Raw genomic sequence first — 6,027 nt, 5'->3', positions numbered from 1 at the left:
CCTTTAATTGTGTTTGAGGAAAGTTAGTTTAATTGACCGTGTTGTTTTGTTCATACTTTGCAGGACCAGGACCGTGCGCTCGACGGATTTTTTACATTTCGGGCTTATATTTTGATTTAGTTATTGTTAGAGATGAGTTAGTTATATGTATCAGATTTAGTTTGTTTGAGATGAGTTAGTTACATGTGAATTGAAATATAATGGTGTATATATATATTATTTTGGATTATAATGGTATTATATTGGTATATAATGTCCTACCTATGGTAGAAAATATTACAGGTTGAAAATAAATATAGGTTGAAAATATATTACAGGTCGAAAATATTACAGGTTGAAAATAAATATAAATTACAGGTCGAACTGGGAGGCTTAAATTACAGGTTGCACTTCAAAATACTGCGTTTAGCTACGACAACGCTTTCAAAAACGCTCTTAAAGGCCTACCTACGAAGGCGCTTTATACCTAAAAGCGCTGCCTAAGATAAAAAAAACATAAAAGATAAAAAAAGCGCAACCTACGAAAGCGTTTTTAGGAAAAAGCGCTGCTATAGAGGATGCTACGAGAGCGCTTTTCAGGTAAAAGCGCTGCTATAAGGGTGCTACGAGAGCGCTTTTTTGAAAAAAGCGCTGCTAAAGGGGAGGCTACGAGAGCGCTTTTGGTGTACCAAAAAGCTATGTCGTTACCTACAGTAGCGCTGGCTATGGCAGCGCTTTTAAGCGCTCTAAAATGCCAAAATAAGTGTCGTCGTAGCCCTTGTACGGCGTAGTGATTTTCGGTGTTCAGGTGAATGATTTCATATGAGGCCCCTCCTCTTTTATCTTTTATTTTATCAAAATCTTTTTCAAAAAAACTCTTTGATTTTACCTCTTTTTTTGGCCAATGATTTAATATGAGGCAACTCTTTTCAATTTTCAAAATTTTGTTTTCGGCCAATGATGATGCTTTAGGCCTCATTTTTTTTTTTAATCTATTAGTCCACAATTGTCAAGGTAGTTGTTCTTACGAACAATGCCAAAATTGAAATTGTAAAACCTATAACCTCTTTAAAAACAAAAACCTGAAGGTCAAATGGGTACCCTTGAGTACAAGGTCGGCAAAGGGTGCCTAACACATTCCCTTTGTCTAAATTACCTACTTACGGAACTTGTCTATTGGCAAAGAAACCTGAATTTTCACTTCATTGTATTGACCGGCAAAACAATCATTTTTGCTGTAACTTTTGAAAAATGCTACCTTGATCCCGTGATCATAGAACCAATGACATGTATATATACATATGACCTAATGGAGGGACACACATCAATTCAAAGTTTAAGCCATTTAAAAAAATATAAGAGGACAAATTTTGGGATGCAACATTAGGTTTTGTAGTTGTTTCATGGTGCTGCGGAAGCTGAATATGTTTCAGCTGGCTTAGCTACCCAACGGGCAATATGGTTGAAGAGAATACTTAAAGACTTTAGTGGAAAACATGAAGTAGTGACTATCCATTAAGATGTTAAATCAGCCATTTCTATGACTAAGAATCCATTAATCTATCTTGGAAGAACAATGCATATAGGGAAGACCCGGGCTCGGAAGCGACGGCACCGTGGCCCTAGGGTGTTTTTGACTCCAGCCGGGATCAAACTTGAAACACCAGCCGGGATCGAATCCGAGTACTAGCCAATTCCGTCCCTTTTTGAAAAAAGCTCATCTGCCAACTGAACCAACTCCATAAGGTTTGTTAGTTCTTATATTAGATCATTAATAATTTATCTAGGGTTGTATCATTCACTATAAATGAGAGTTCTCCACCATTTAATGTCTAAGCAAAAACAAAAAGAGAAAAAAAAAATTCAGGGCCCTAGATTACCTCCCACGATAATTAAATTCTTAATACTCCATATATCTCAAAATTATTTATTTATTTATTTATAATATGTCCTTATTTGATAATGACCGATATTTAATTATTTTTCATATATTCAATCATTTATTCATACCAATATCTTGTTACGTACTATCATGTTGATTTTGGTTCTATTCTATCATTTAATCATAAGAATATCTTGTTATGTACTATGACTATCATGCTGATTTGGGTTCAAAAACAAAATCATAACAAGAAGTCAATAACTATAAATAGTGATTGCATTATTAAAGTGAAACAACAAAGCAAAACAATACAAATAATAACATTGTAGAGCCCAAATTCAAAGACGACAACAACAAGAAAGCGATTTAACGTTTTGGAGTTTTATCAAAATAAACTAAACACGTTCTCCAAATTCACAAATGAAGAACCATAGGGTCCAGAAGCAGCATCTATTGCCAATTCTTTCAACCTCATTGCTTTCTCTTTCATCTCCTTACCCTTTTCTCCCTCCATCAATTCTCTCACAAGTTCCTCAATCTTATCCCTCTTAGCATCTTCAATCTCCAAACCGATCCCCCATTCATGACAACAAAATCTACAATTAGTTTGTTGTTCCGCAAAGAAAGGCCAACATATCATTGGAACACCGCCGCACACACTTTCCAACGTTGAATTCCAACCACTATGTGTCAAAAAACCTCCAATTGCTGAATGATCCAAAACCTCCTCTTGTGGACACCATCCCGACAACAAACCTCTATTTTTCGTCTCTTCCAAAAACTCTCGTGGTAAAACAGCATTTTCACCGGTCACAAGATCTGGTCTTATAACCCACAAAAATGTTTTCTTGGTATTAGCAAGTCCCCAGGCGAATTCAACTAACTCTTCATTTGTCATTACAGTGACACTTCCAAAATTGACGTAAACAACAGTGTTAGGTTGGAACCAATCGAGTTCAATTCCTTATCTGTGACTTCTTTTAAAAGAAAATTTAATGGACCAATGGGATAGACCGGAGGTAAATTACTAATGGAAGAGAATGCTTGTAAAACGTCATGCTCTAAGGCATCAAACGTGTTTAAAATGATTGCAGAAGCTTTTAGAGCTCTTTCACACTCCCCTAATACAAAATCTAGCATAACATCATTTGGATATACAGTTTTTATGAAACTTGGAATGTCCTTCAATCGTATTTCTTTTATGCCTGGAACCCAATCAATTGTAGTATCCAAATACCCATTTGTCATATAACTTGAATCTACATATCAAAAAGACAAAATTCATTATGTTCAGGTAATATCATAATTCATATTTACGAAGAACAAACACATCTTGTAGGTGTGTCGAAGTGTTTTACACTTGTATGACACTTCAATACATATAAAAAAGTCACACAAATAATCGACACTTATATATCAATCATATAACACGTGTAAGATAATTCAGACAAGTGTTTTTAGAAATTTTTTAACACACTCTATACTTTAGAGGGATAAATAACTGTTACCCCCCTGCCATTAGGGCGAGTTTTGGTGTTCCCCCTATTAATTATTTTTTTTGGATTACTCCTTTTAAATATGAAAAGTTCTATGATTTACCCCCTAGGACCCCCTGTAAACTTGTTTCTTTGATTTACCCCTGGGTTTTCACTGTTTTTTACACGCTTAGGGGTACCCTAAAAATACAGTGGAGTAATCCAAAAAAAATAATTAATAGGAGGAAAACCAAAACTCGCCCTAATGGCAGGGGATAAATGTCAATTATCCCTACTTTATATAACACGTGTAAGATAATTCAGATTAGTGTTTCTAGAAATTTTTTAACACACTCTATAATTTTTATTAGACGAATCATATATACATTTAGAAAAGGTTAAAATATATTAAAGACTTAAATATTTTTAACTCTTTTAAAAATAGATAGATAAATAAAACTCAAATACTATCATTTATGTAACGTTATTGATGTCCTATGGTTTTGACATTATTCGTGTGAGAGTGTCTCTGCAGTGCTTGTGCTTAAGTATGATTTATCTCAAAATATATTATTTAAGTGTTTGGCCGGCCTAGCCCGTCTCATGAAAAACATAGGCCCAGTGGACTGGGCTAAAAAGATATGGTCATGATTTGTTAAAGATTTTTTGCGGTCCAACCGGCGCTAAAATATAGGGCTTGTAGGTTGGCCGGAAGAGTCAGACCCATTTTGACAGCTCTACTTATATGACACTTGTACCATAAATGTCGAAAAAGTCAGACAAATATCTGACACTTGTATGACGATCATATAACATGCTAGACAATTCAGATAAGTGTTATTAAAAGAATTTATTTTTCTTTACTTCAACACACTTTATAATTTTATTGGGAGAAATCATACGCACATCTAAAAAGGTTAAACATATATTAAAGAATTAAATATTCTTAACTCTTTTCAAATACTATCATTTATGTAACCACGATGATAGCGATGTCGTATGATTTTGACATTATTCATGGCAGAGTGTCTATGTTGTGCCTCGGTATGATTTAAAATACAATTGTAAAATGGTACTCTCTCTGTCTCAAAATAAATGTCAAATTTGTGAAAAAAAATTGTCTCAAAATACTTGTCACTTTACATTGCCAATTCAATTTTATATTTAATCTTCCAATTGTACCCTCAAATAAATACTCTTAATTTATTAATTTCTTACTTAATATTAATGTTATTTCAAATACACCAATAATTAATAAGAATAATTTGGTAAAGTCGTCATTCTCTCTCTTTTATTTATTAGTGTTTCTTAATCTGTGTAAAGTGGACCATGGCGACAAATAATTTGGGACGGAGAGAGTAATAAATATTTTTTTCTTATTCAATTTAATTTTAAGAACGTGAGACAAATAGAGTTGCAATATGCAAGCTAAAACAAATCTAATTATGGAATAGACATGGACACTCACAAACTAAGGCGGGTTGCTAATTAGTTATCAATGAATATGTACCTTTAAGTGGTGTAAAACCCTTTTCAATTAACATACGATATTGAAGGTAGCCCATGAAGCCACAAGCACTAGTGGTCCAAAAAATCACGGCAGGGATACTAATTTCTTGAGCAGCTTCCAAAGCAAAACTCATAACACCATCAGCAACCATGCAAGTAACAGGAGGGATGTCCACAGCATTATTGAGTCTAGATATAAGTTTTTTGAGGTGAGGTAGGCATGTTTTCCTAGTGGAGTCACACAGAGAAGGAACATCCTGTGTGACATCCACATCGGACTCAGGTAGACCATCAGGAATGGTTTCAAATTGGAAGGAGGAGAGTCCGTTTAGAGAATCGGGACCTCTAGATTTGAGAAGACGTTTGTGATTGTATTCAGTGTTAACAAAGGTGACATGAAAACCACCTTTGAAATGAAGAAGCTTTGCTAGTTTGAGCATTGGGTTAATGTGACCTTGTGCTGGAAATGGAACACACACAACATGTGGTTTGTTCTGAGTTTTGCCAAAAGAAGCCATTGTTTGTGCTTACTTTCTTTTCCAAATGTAGTAATACAAAGGGTTCTTTGCTTAATGGTACTGTGTGATGCTATTTTCTAACACAAGCTTTTACTTATAGAAGATAAAATATAAGAGCACCACCAACGTGTCTATTTATAAATACTATCGCTGGAGTCAGACACAATCTGGCAATACTAACGGAACTTGGCTGCACTGCACGTTCATATGCACAAGTCAAAGATATAACTTACAAAATCAAGATCATGGTACAATAGAACTAGTAATAAATTGAGATTTCTCATATCAAGACAATCTGTCAATTATTGAAGGTTTAATTTAACTTGCACGTTCTATTCAATTCATTATTTTACAAGCAAGTGTTAGAGAAAATTTGCACGACTACTATTTTCCTGTACATTATGAACTGGAGTGGAAGAAACAATTAGAGAGTTTGAATCGGTTTTTTCTTTAACCCTAAAAACCATCATTTCAGGCGCGCGTAATAGCGGACAAAAAATTATTTTGAACGACGCTTTGAGTGATTGGCATCACAGATTCAATCTGCAATAGTTTATAGTAGTGTTGCTTGAAGTTTAATGGACATTTTTGCATTCAAATCTTTAAAGAGGGAGAAGAGATGATAGAAGATAGAATATAATTTATAATGTTAATTATTAGTATT

The 6,027-nt window shown here is 34.3% G+C and overlaps 1 pseudogene; it reads right to left on the bottom strand.

Moving 5' to 3' along the window:
- Positions 1 to 2,187: 2,187 nt before the first annotated feature.
- LOC131617278 (7-deoxyloganetin glucosyltransferase-like) lies at positions 2,188 to 5,435 on the bottom strand (annotated as a pseudogene).
- Between the last annotated feature and the right edge of the window lie 592 nt (positions 5,436 to 6,027).

This window comes from Vicia villosa, linkage group LG7 (assembly GCF_029867415.1).
Source record: "Vicia villosa cultivar HV-30 ecotype Madison, WI linkage group LG7, Vvil1.0, whole genome shotgun sequence".
Lineage (NCBI taxonomy): Eukaryota > Viridiplantae > Streptophyta > Magnoliopsida > Fabales > Fabaceae > Vicia > Vicia villosa.
This window is presented reverse-complemented; position numbering and strand designations above follow the sequence as displayed.